The 13,237-nt window shown below is 46.7% G+C and overlaps 1 protein-coding gene across 4 annotated transcripts in view; it reads left to right on the top strand.

Moving 5' to 3' along the window:
* The window catches only part of MAP2 (microtubule associated protein 2), a 284,389-nt gene that overhangs the window by 33,470 nt on the left and 237,682 nt on the right, over positions 1 to 13,237 (top strand). For all 4 annotated transcript variants that reach the window (XM_088474119.1, XM_088474118.1, XM_088474117.1 and 1 more), the window contains exon 2: positions 1,081 to 1,126. The gene's annotated coding sequence lies outside the window, so the exon portion shown is untranslated. The remainder of the gene's footprint in view (positions 1 to 1,080; positions 1,127 to 13,237) is intronic.

Raw genomic sequence — 13,237 nt, 5'->3', positions numbered from 1 at the left:
CGCATACACAGCCCTGCAGAGTGGGTGACATGGGAAGCTGTTTGTAGGTGGTAATAGGGTCTGGCTATTAAAAACGGGGGAGAGGAGGTGCAAACGCAAGCGTGCATGAGCATCTGAACGGCGTTTTAGGGGTGTGCATAATTATAAGACAGCATTATAGTACACGTCACCTGGCTTGTTTTTACACTGAAGTGCTCGCAGTGCTTGCGGAAGGGTATGGTCAACCTCAAGCTCTGCAATCACATCCGATGTACCGATGGTTGCATGCACTTCCTGGACATGACGTGCACAAGTGGGCGTCTTAAGACAGGCTGGTGGGTGTCAGCATTCACTATGTGATCGCTCTCTAAGAAATACTGGGCGTGCTAATGCATTGCTGTGCGATTGCACTGCCTACGTAATTTGCATACACATCGTGTGAGCGATCGGCTCTGAATCAGCTCCTTTGTTTCATCTGTAGTCCCAGGGATATGCCCTTAGCGGCCTTCACCTGGCGGTGAGGTAGCCTTCCTTATAATGGAAACACCAGATTGATTGGGGTTCTTCTTTTAAGTAACCATTATTTTTACAAAACAATACTGCAGGTGGGATCATGTGTGGAGAAAAATCTATAACTGTGAGTTTGCACAAGTATATTTCTGGAAGGACTTATCTGTGTGTAGGAGCAGATGGGAGCGTGACGGAGCTTTGGAAAATTATGTTAGTCTTTTATTTATATGTTACTTCATGTTCCATGTGGATGTAGCCTTGGAGTTTTCATCAGTATATTCCTTTAGTTTGAGTTTATTAACATGTTAGATTATTACTGTGCAGAGATTGTTCTATCACATCATTACTGTTTGGTACCCGGGAGGGGTGGGCAATAAGCAGCACTCCAGCTGCTGATGAACTACACATCCCAGCATGCCTTGCCGCAGTTTTAGCATGGCCAAATAGCAAAACTGTGGCAGGGCATGCTGGGATGTGTAGTTCCACCCTTATATAAAGTCACAGAAGTAACACTTCCTTCCATAAAGACAAAAACAGAGTGTTCCGTGGGTCTGATGGTGAATAATGATATTTTTTGCTGTCTGATTACAGATACCTCTCCTGCTGGACATAGTGCCGGATGCTTCATTAAACACTGGTAAGTTCTCTGACAAAGTTTTTGCTGTAGCTATACCTAGGTAGAACAGTAAAGTTAATTGAATGTATTGATTAGATGGCAAATATGCAGACAAGATCTGTTCTTCATGTCAAATTCAGATATCTACACAAAGAAGAAATACAGCTGCACAACTCCAAATTAACTGATTATATATAAATAAATACATTTTGCAGTAAATACAATAGAGGTTTTTGGCATAATCTTGGCCAAGGTTATGGGCCTGCCCACCATATCCGGGTAACCTCTTGTCGGGCAGGTCCCTAACATACTAGGGCTCAGATCCAGAGTGCAGGACACCCCCAAACTAGCCCAGCTAAACCCCCCAAGGCACCGCTCTAATAAGAAAAGTGAAGTGTTAAGAGCAGCCGCTGGCCGCATGTAAAGAATAAAAATAAAAAAGTGAAATATATATAAAAGACACAGACAGTGAGGTATTAAAATGTGTTAAAGGAAAATGTGTTATACTGCGGTGCCCTGAAGCAGACCAGCAAAGCAATCTAGGGGGACCCACACCCCAAAAATGAACCAAAGCTGCACTACACAGTCTAAATATTAGCAGGACTTACCTATATTGTGCCTTGACTGGTGTGCATATTACATTGCCAGACTCCATGCTATAACCAATGTAGTAGAGGTGCTAGTCTGAGTGGGAAGTGGCTCAGGCTTCCCAGGTGTGCAAATCAATAGGCTCATAACCTTGGCCAAGATTATGCCAAATATCTCTATTGTATTTACTGCAAAATTTATTTATTTCTATATAATCAGTTAATTTGGAGTTGTGCACCTGTATTTCTTCTTTGTTTATACAGGTTGAGTCTCCCATATCCTAAATGCTCGGGACCAGGAGCATTTCGGATATTGGGTTTTTTCGGTTTTCAGAATACCTGAGGCCAGGGTGCTGTGTGAGTCTGGGAGTGTCACGGGAGGCCAAGTGGGAGTCGCGGGGGGTCCGGCGGGTGCCGCAGTAGGTCCAGCCTGTGGTGCAGGTGTGACAGGAGGCTGGACGTATGCTGCAGGGGCTCTGGAGAGTGTCAGAGGGATTTCCGGCGGGTGCCGCTGCTGCAGGGGGTCCGGCGCTTGTCACTGGATTTCCGGCGAGTGCAATGGGACCGGCAGGCGCTTTGGGTGTCACTAGAGGTCGCTGCGAGGATGTCCGTCAGATGTCGCGGGGATCCGGTGAGTGACGTGCTGTCTGGAGGCCTCTGAAGCCACACCCACCTTCTAGTCATTGGCCATTGACACTAGTGACGTCATGACGTCGGGTCACGGCTGCTCCGAAATATTCCGGTTTTTGGAATATTTCGGTTTTTAGAATATACGGTTATGGGAGACTCAACCTGTATATCAATGGTCTCCACAGGTAGCACCTCCAATTATATATATATATATATATATATATATATATATATGTCCAGAGTGTGCAGTCTGAGATCCATTTTCTTTGCAAATTCAGATATCTTCTTATAATTCTATAGTTGATAAATAATGTGAAACATGGACAATGTAATTCTATTATTGTGAAGACAATTTGAGCCTGATTCTGACTGATGCGTAATGTGAACGCATCTTTGGGCGCTCGCTGCAAACAGATCGGGAACGCACTTCCCCGCTGCTCCGTCCGCAACACTATCATCAGCACTTACACCTAGCCCACACTGGGTGCAGGAGGTCTGTCTGAGTTTGCCGTGCACTTCGCGTGCGTGCGGCTCAGAATAGAGACACACCTCTGCCTACACTCCCGTGACGCACTCTTGCAGGCGCTGGCATTGTTGCCACCCAGAACCCTCAGCAGAAAAACGGCTGAGGTGCGCCCTTATCTGAATTGTGCGTACGTTTGCAGAGGTCAGTCTGCAGCCCAGGAAGTATGCTCAGTGGGCCTGATTCAGCACGGATCGCAAGTCTGCAATCGCACGCACCCGCTCGCTGCGAAGATATGCACATGAATGCAAATGCAGCGCTATACCAAGACACCCACCACTGTATAAAGCGCCCACTTCCCATTACATACATCCGCAAGTCAGCGAAAAACATCGGTAACATCGGACATATGCACAGTTGTGGTTGAGCTGCCCACTTCCCATGACATACATCCGCAAGTCAGTGAAAGCATCGTTAACATCGAGTAACATCGGAAGCATTCACACAGTTGTGGTTGAGCTGCCCACTTCCCATTAAATACATCCGCAAGTCAGCGAAAACTTTGGTAACATCGGAAGCATTCGCATAGTTGTGGTTGAGCTGCCCACTTCCCATTACATTAGGGATGTGCAGGCTCGGTTCTACTCGGTTCCGTTCGTTTTTTTTTACCGAATCTTATTGGCTATCCAAAACTCGTGACAGCTGAAACCCAATAAGATTCGGTAAAAAAAACCGAACGGAACCGAGTAGAACCGAGCCTGCACATCCTTACATTACATACATCCGCAAGTCAGCGAAAACTTCGGTAACATCGGAAGCTTTCGCATAGTTGTGGTTGAGCTGCCCACTTCCCATTACATACATCCGCAAGTCAGCAAAAACATCGGTAACATCAGACCCATACGCACAGTTGTGGTTGAGCTGACCCTGACTCACAAACTGCGAAACTTCCTGTCGCCATCTAGACCTCTGGCTGCCTATGCCATCGCAGGGGCTTAGTTATGCACCCCCCTGTAACGGCGTTCAAACGCATAGGCACACCTGCGTTCCTTCAACCGCCCCCCTCTCCATCCCCAAACGGTGCTTCCTGTAAATCATTTCTGTGTGTCCGCTGCGTTCGTATACACGATCGCAGTGGATGGCTTGCGCACGCACACTGCGATCCACACACATGCGCAGAACGCAAACATCGACCGGTTGCATGCGTCCGCAAGCCTTGTGATCCAACCTGAATCAGGCCCAATGTGCGAGAAATCGCTCGCATGCAAAGTTGCCAGAATCTGGTTTCAAAGCCAGCGTGATAGGATTGCAATGTCCAGCACTAGAATATATATAAAATACTTATTAAGAGAACCCTTTACAGAGCACACAATCATTACAATTCTGCTTGTGGAAGTACCTATGATAGAACCTATTTAGGGTTTTCACCCTTGAATTCTACCTTCCTTGTTAACGTGCTTTACTTTCTCTCTGCGGAAGCAAGGAGCTGCATTTCTGATGTTACTGAGCGCTAGACAGCATTGTGCTGCACTGATATGTATCTGTGACTTCAAGATATGATCTCATTACTGCGCTCTCTGCAGCTTGTCCAGATGAGAGTGACTTGGCTTTGTGACTGCCAGCCGCTACAATTGATTACTTGTCTCAGTTAGGGCATTTGCTGTGATCTTGCTCTTGTACGTATGTCGGCTGGTTTACAGAGAAGATTAATACCGCAGACCCACCTTGATAGATATCCTGGTGAATGTCTAATAAAAGGTCTTGTATGTCTTTAGGTCTGCAATTGCAAATCATATCGTGTGTGATATATTATTATTTTTTTTTAAATCGTTAGTTATGCAGGTTATCGTAATTTGAGTCATCTGTCTATCTTCTCTCATCTGTCTATCTTCTGTCTATCTTCTCTCATCTGTCTATCTTCTGTCTATCTTATGTCTATCTTCTCTCATCTGTCTATCTTCTGTCTATCTTATGTCTATCTTCTCTCATCTGTCTATCTTATGTCTATCTTCTCTCATCTGTCTATCTTCTGTCTATCTTATGTCTATCGTCTCTCATCTGTCTATCTTCTCTCATCTGTCTATCTTCTGTCTATCTTCTCTCATCTGTCTATCTTCTGTCTATCTTCTCTCATCTGTCTATCTTCTCTCATCTATCTTCTCTCATGTGTCTATCTTCGGTCTACCTTCTCTCATCTGTCTATCTTCTCTCATCTGTCTATCTTCTGTCTATCTTCTCTCATCTGTCTATCTTCTCTCATCTGTCTATCTTCGGTCTGTCTTCTCTCATCTGTCTATCTTTGGTCTATCTTCTCTCATCTGTCTATCTTCTCTCATCTATCTATCTTCTCTCATCTGTCTATCTTCTGTCTATCTTCTCTCATCTGTCTATCTTCGGTCAATCTTCTCTCATCTGTCTATCTTCGGTCTATCTTCTCTCATCTGTCTGTATTCTCTCATCTGTCTATCTTCTGTCTACCTTCTCTCATCTGTCTATCTTCGTTCTATCTTCTCTCATCTGTCTATCTTCTCTAATCTGTCTATCTTCGGTCTATCTTCTCTCATCTGTCTATCTTCTCTCATCTGTCTATCTTCGGTCTATCTTCTCTCATCTGTCTATCTTCTCTCATCTGTCTATCTTCTTTCTATCTTCTCTCATCTGTCTATCTTCGGTCTATCTTCACACATCTGTCTATTTACTCAGATGACCGATGGTCACGCAGATGGTCTGATGCTGTGTCTTGGGATGCAGGATCTCATCACAGAAGCCAGCACTGGACGCCTTGTTACTTAAGACGCCTCCTGCGGCTTTTGCACATTTTAGCACATATTGCCTATTTTAGCACAGACGCTGCGTACACAGGCGCATCGGCTGTGCTGCAGCATCGAGCCCTGAATCAGGACCACAGCGCCATCATTTTATTACGCGTAATGCCATCCAGCAACATGGATGAAACAGGTGCTCGTTGCGTTGTGTAACGTTCCCTACTTTAATGCTTTCTTGTTTATTTGATATTTTGCTACACAGTAAATAAAAAAGTCATACATTGTCACAATGGATCAATGGGCCGAGGATGAGCAGGAATGGAACATTTGCATTACTTAGTTACCACAAGACAGGCGGGTATTCATTAAGTACAGGATCAAATCATTTATCTTTTGGAGGTGTTCCTCGTTTTTAAGTACAAGAAGCTCTTCATCCTATTGTGTGTCTAAAAAGGTGCCTATTCACATGACGATTAAAGTGAGCGATTGAAAGATTATGACATCGTAATCGTTCATTCGCTTATTAATCGCGCAGTAATGGTGCATGTTAATGTCGAAAACCACCAGCGATGCGCGCTCCCGCTGGTCGTTTTCGACATCATCCATCGTCTGAACATGCAGGTCAATCTGCCGATAACGTCAGATTGTGCATGCTCGGGGATGAGGGAGGGTGCCAGCACTGAACGACATATCATTCAGTGTAGGCACTATACAGGATGAGGTACAACTGTACGATTACAATGTTGCAATCGTACTGTTGTTCCTCTATCGGCAAGTGGATACGCACCTTTAGAGAATATACTAAAACTTTCCATATATTGGTACTTGTTAAATATATGGGCTCCTCTTGACTCCCCCAGCTGTCATTCTTGAGAGGAGGTGTTAGTCATAGGAACCAACTGGATTCTAGTTTCCATTTATCTAGAACATTCTATAATATGATAGCTAGAACCCTTAGATTGTAAGCTTATAAGCAGGGTGATGATATTGCAGAGTCATATAGGCACACACCAGAAGATGACTCAAACTATGAATAACCCAGTTACTTAGCCAGTGGTGTCGGTTTATTGATAGATAACAGGTACAGACGTACTCACTGTTACATGTACAATGGTGATGGCGCAAGACTTGAGGGGAACGTGGTTCTATACAGCTCACCAGGTGGTGATTGCGTGCTGCTTGCAGATAGCGGTGCGGGAAGCCGGAATAGATTTATGCAGTTATATGATCAGATCTCTCACATGGAGCTAAGTAGGAGAGTACTCTCTCTCACCTAGTCACTCTCACACAGTACTAAGGTGGCTGCAGTCACATGTGCATGGGCACATCAGGTTGGAGGACAGACCTCCCTGCAGACTCTGGGTCCTAGTGCCCAGCATGTATGCACACTAGGGAGAGTACGGGAGCGCACTTCATTTCTGGTTTTCTAAGTTTTACATTGTCTCTATTGAACAGTTCAAATAAAGGATTTTAAAAAGCGCAATCTTTTCAATTGTGAATACTTTTTTTTTTTTTCAGTATCTTATACTTGTTTCTAACTAATTCATTTTTAAAAAAAATTTTTCTTGCCTATTGGAAGTGAAAGCCCAATTCTCGGCCTCAGTTTCTTTGTGCATTTGTGAACCGGCTAGCCAGGTTATGCATGTCCATATCCTCTCAAACTGGTCAGGCTTTACCTCTCCAGGCCAACCCTTACCCCTCCAGGCCAGTATCGCTCAGCTTCCTCAGACAACAGGTTTTTTATTTTATTTTTAATCGCTGTGATAAGCGATGATAAAAAAAATCACTGTTATTGCAGCTTGTTATATTTCCGTGCGGCATTTCGTACAATAGGCCTGATTCATAGATGGACGCAATTCTGACGTTTTCAAAAATTGGAAATGTTTTTTCTTACTGCGCATACATCGGAGTTGCACTATGCATGTGCTGCGATGGTCTTGCGATGGCAGTTGTAAAGAGGATTTTTTTCCCAGAATGATTGTCAGGCAGGGACCGTTTCTGGGCGGTAATGGGAAGTTGGTGAATCAAACGCAGGCCTGTCGTGACTGTTTCGGGGGCATCACAGCCTGCGACTGCAATATTGTGCGCAGTTGTTAAGGCTCCGGCTTCTTGATTCTGCCAGCCGTTCTGCATGGCCGTAAGGTTACTCAGAAGTCCGATGATCGACCAATATGCGTGCGATGGTTGTGTCTTTGTAAGTGGTGGACTAGAGACGCCGTGAGTTGGCATCTCAGTACAAATCCCAGTGGCTGCAACATTTGCATATTTTCGATTTCAAGACACCAACCACACGCCATCGGTGCACTTAGCCTAAGTATGAATGCCACATTGCCATTTAGTTGCGCATATTCAGCTGCAAATGACATGCAAATAAAGGGTGTGATTCAGAGGTGGATGCGAGGTAAAGTTTTACCTCTGAGCATGTGTCTGAGACGTAATGTGCATGCTTCCCGATGTTTTACCTCCGGGATACGCAGTTCAAAATTGCGTAGGGATCTATGCAATTTCAATGGCCATTTCTGGGCGGCAAATGGGTGGAGTGTGTCTAACAGTCGCGGGTATATCGGTGTCAGTGACTGCGTATAAAGACTGACACGGGCCGCCATGGTCACTGACGTTCTGCACTGCCATAGGCAGGTGCAACGTACAATGGGGCGGACGATGGTGTGCCAGTAGTGCATCATTGTACGCACATTGGTGGACTCTTGATAGGACGCCCATCGGCCGCGGCTTTAGCATAAAGACAGTTCATCTCTCAGTCATCCCCAAAATGTCTACAAATCTGAGTCGCTTATAAGCCCAAATATAGTAGCCCGCCAGATGTGACCAGTGGTGAGATTGCAACAATTTAACCACAGGATTTAAAGGGGAAACAGGTTGGTTTTGACTTTAACACAGCTTGCCGCTTTAAATCTAGTGGCAATATAGCTGAAATCTCACGGCTAATCGCATCTTGCGGGCTATCACATTTGGGCCTGTGGGATGCGAATCAGGTCCTTAGTGAGGATAGGGTGGCTCATCACTCTTTTGCCCGAGGTAAATTTTCACACGCTTATTTTTAGAAAACTCGTGCCTGAGCTCTCCGTTACGATCGTGTTCAGTACTTGAAAGACAATGTAAATCTTGCTGAGTAAGGATTCTAGTATTGTGCATCTAAATGTATGATAATGCAGGTACCCAGGGTCCTGATGGAATGTAATTAGTGAGGAGATAGAAGGAACAGTGAAATCAGTAAATCAATCCTTTTGACTGGAAATACCCATTTGTGCTCATTATTTCTATTCCTAAACTTTCAAATAGTTATTTTGTCGCTTTTGAAGAGCGATATGAGTGCATTGAAGTAAAAAACAAAAGCGCAAAAACAGCAAAACAAAGTTTTCTTTCATTATAAATAGTATAAAATTAAATATATAATTAAAGGGGATGAAGTTTTAATACTGGCTGTCGGGTTGCCGGCGCTCATAATGCCGGCGCTAAAATCCCGCCACCAGTCAGAATCACGGGGCCGGCACCCCGACCGCAGGCGTCCTGACAGTTCGTACGGGGGTGGGTTAGGGTAAGGGGTTAGGGCAGGGGCGTATCTATAATGGGTGCAGGGTGTGCGGGGAACACGGGCACCTGGATCCAGGGGGGCCCCGCACCGCACACCCTGCACCCATAATATTACTTACCTCTCCGAAGTCCCACGTTGGCGCGGGGGTCCGGTGCTGTAAAACGACTGGAAAATGGCCTCTTCTGCCATTTTTCCGTCGTTTACGCATGCACAGTACAGGGAAAATGGCCGCCGTGGCCATTTTCCCGGTGACCTGTGCATACACTATAGACTCTGGGCACACTCTAGTGCCCAGAGTCTATAACTCCGGCGCTGGCCGCACACAGCTCAGTGCACTGCTAGCCGCCGGGCGGAGAGGAAGGGGCCCGTGTCGAAGACTGCACACGGGCCCCCTACTCTCTAGAAACGCCCCTGACTAGGGGGGAGGGTACGGTATAGGCTGTGGGGGGGGGGAGGTTAGGTTTTAGGCACTGGGGGGAGGTTAGGTTTAGGCACTGGGGAGGGAGGGGCAGCGGTAGTGGTAGGGTTAGGTGTTGGTATCCTAACCCTGTTGGGATGCCGGCATCAGGATTCGGACTGCCGGGATCACGGACGCCAGCGTCCAGTACCCAACCCAATAAGATTGCTTATATATATATATATATATAGCTCAAGTTTGATACAAAATTATAGTATTACCTAGTATTTTATTAACAGTTGGTCTAACCTCTGACCCCTCCCACCTATATCAGTGATACTACTTGCACAGAGGGTCTCATTCAGACCCGCTCGCGAGCGCAGGACGCTCGCAAGCGGGTCGATGGTACCCAAATGCGCATGCGCACGACGGAGGGAGCTCCATCGTGTGCATGCGCGAGACCCGGATACGACAGCCAAGCTGTCGCTCCGGGTCTCGCACCAAAGGGGGCGTGCTGTCGATGGTGAGTGACAGCACGTCCCCTTTGGTGGGCGTGCCGGGGGCGTGGCTGCTAGACGGAGGCGTTCCCATGGGAATGCCTACCGTCTGGGTCCGGCCCCACTGACATCACTAGTGATGTCAGTGGGAGTGATTTTGGCTCTGATAGAGCCAAAATCACTCCTGGGTTTGCGGCAGCGAGACCCTACCGCAGGGTCTCGTCGCAAGCCCGATGGCCGCGATGGTCTTGACCATCGCGACCATCATCATGGACGCTCGCATAAGCTGTGGGTGGTAACCCACAGCTATGCGAGCGTCCAAGAGGCCGCTCCAAGTTTAAGTAGGAGGGCCCTTATTCAGAGCGAGCGCTCTGGTCAGAGCGTCCGGCTCTGAATCAGGCCCAGAGTTCCAGCATAACACACACCTACAGTCTCCAAACACTTCTGTTATTTCCCATACTTATCAGCCATACTTGCCTACTCTCCCAGAACCTGCTCCGGCTTTTTTGGGTAGCCCCCCGCACCCTCGGAAGAGTAGGTACTCCTTCCGCATCCTGCCCACTTCCTAATGGATGGGGAGAATAATACCAACAATCTGCGGATCCGTGAGGAGGGATGGGGCCTGATGGCGCAATTCTATGATAATCACGTCATTTGGCCACGCACCTTATTTAAATATGCATGATTCGCATAATTTTGGCGTGAGGGGGCGAAGCCTAATGATGTAAATAGTCCAGCCCTGCCCCCATCACCGCACCGGCCACCCTGCCTCTCTTCTCCGGGCTTCTCCCAGAGAGGTAATAAGGTAGGCAAATATCAACGAATAACAACATCACAACATTATCCACAATCAAACATGTATAACAGTATAGAAGAAAGGAAAATAGGTGCACGGGATGCACAGGCCCCATACAGAAAAAAAAAAAAAAACAACACTCTGTAGAGGAGAAAAGTTGAGGACATCCCAAAAACTACAATAGTAACGATGAAAGAAAAAAAAAAAAAAAAAATGTAATGCTTACGATAATCTATATAATAAAATCAAACGCTGATAAGGGAAATAAACAGATGAGGGGGAAGAGAGTGATGAAAGTGGGAAGGGGTAGAGCTGAAGAGAGAGAGAAGAGTAAACAGTTATCACATATTGGCCCCCATTTATTAATGATCGCTTTTGCAAAATGTACCGCCCATGATGGCATTGCAAAATGTACCGCCCATGATGGCATTGCAAAATGTACCGCCCATGATGGCATTGCAAAATGCGATCATAGCGGCCGGATGTATCATGCGGGACATGGGCTCTGCAAAGGAGCCAGTCCCTGCGGTGTCTCCGGAGAGCTACCGGCCAGTGCCAGGATACTGCGCATGCGCAGTCCCGCTGACTGCACATGCACAGCCGCCATAGCCGGGGAGGGTTCCGGAGGATCCCTCCGCCGGCTAATTATGCACGGTGTAGCCCATAGGCTACAGCGGCTAACGCCATCTTCAGATGGAATTAGTTGCGGGGGCAATATCTGGAATGCATCGCATTCCGGATATTGGTAAATTTGGCGGTATCGCATCCCCATTAGAAACATTTAGGGGATGCGACTGCCAGCAGCAATGGAGGGATCACAGCAGGTCTCGGAGATACCTGCTGCGGTCCATCCTTAATACATCCGGGGGATACTTAATATTTGAGATAAATGGGCCCCATAAAGCGAAGTGTGCCGGCAGTTAACAGGGTTAATTGCTTCCGACACAATCCAGCAGAAAAGCATTTAGTATGTCATAAAACCCAGTGATGTCACCAGTGGGAGGGTGGAGCAGGGAGCTGTTTCTGTGAAAGCCGGGAGACGGGGCGCGGCGCGGCCTAATGGAGCATTGCAGACATATCTGTCACCTCAGTTTTTGTATTGCAGGATCAGTCTGGGTACACCTAGTAGTACACACTCCCTCATACTGTAAATATTTTTTACCAGAGACACACCTCACAGTACTTCTGATTGTATAACAGCTGCTGATATGTGTGACTGCTTTCTTTGTGACTGTGTAAAATTGCCATTTACAACAATTTGTAAAGGCGCATTAAAGCAATTTCATTATCTACTGCCAGCTGCCATTGGCAAGTAATGAGTACGTAACTGGCAGGCTGCTAAGTATTGAAATCATATGATATGATATGATGTCCAGTACACATCATTGGAGCGCAAAATGTTCATGGTTTACAAAGATGAATGCGCAGCTTTGCAAACGTGCGCACGATTCAGTCGTTTCTCTGTGGCCGGCAAGTGGGCATTTCTGAGTGGCAGCTGGTCACCAACAGTGCGAATGCGTGCAGGAGAAGCGTTCTGAATGTGTAGTTTGGGTATGTCATTGGCATGTAGTGCGTATGCACTGTGAGCGCCAGATTCAGTCGCAACTCTTGCACCTAGAATGGGGTTGGTGTAGGAGCCAATGATACTTATGAGGGCACACATAAGAGTTGGGCGAGATGGCTAACTTTTTGGACATGCATATTTTTGCTTTAGCATTCCAGTGGCATTTCATTTGCATTCTGGAGTTGTATTCTCATTGCGTACAACTCGGAATCAGGCCTATGTCACTCAAATGTCACAAGTAGCTCATCCTGAACCACAAGCTTAGTAAGGGGCACAGGGAAATGAGCATAGTCATGTAGAATTCAGATTAGGCGAGCTGTCCCTCTGCTTCCCATTAGAGCAGGGATGGGGAACCTCAGGCCCGGGGGGCGTATGAGGCCCGCAGAATCATTTGGTCTGGCCCTCGGAGCATTTTTCTGATAGCCTAGAATTGCACCCTGCAGCCAGAATCTATGCAGCAGTGCCTCCTGGATCGTTCTTAGGAAGCTTCAGACTGTCACACTGCTGCCCTTACAGCTCCTGAGGATGCTCCGGGCATTGCTGTAATCACCGGAGATTGTGGCCCCGCCCACATGTGACGTCACACGGAGGGGACGTGGCCAGCACCAGGCCCGCGAATAATGTTATATATATCAAAATGGCCCTCGGCAGAAAAAAAGTTCCCCACCCCTGCATTAGAGGATGCCTGAGATAGACCAGGAGCTCTCCACCCAGATGTCTGTCCTACATGTTTTGAACCACAACCAAGGCCAAAGTAGGGGGCAGGTGTGCAAAACAGCCTTTCCCAGAGAGGCAGAAGTGGATTAAAGTTGCTGATGATGAAATTAAATCTCTCAACCAGCTTCAGACTTGGGAACTCTAGAGCGCAGTCTTTCTCTTT

Source organism: Taudactylus pleione, unplaced genomic scaffold (genome assembly GCF_031769625.1).
Source record: "Taudactylus pleione unplaced genomic scaffold, aTauple2 ptg000147l, whole genome shotgun sequence".
Classification (NCBI taxonomy): domain Eukaryota; kingdom Metazoa; phylum Chordata; class Amphibia; order Anura; family Myobatrachidae; genus Taudactylus; species Taudactylus pleione.
This window is presented reverse-complemented; position numbering and strand designations above follow the sequence as displayed.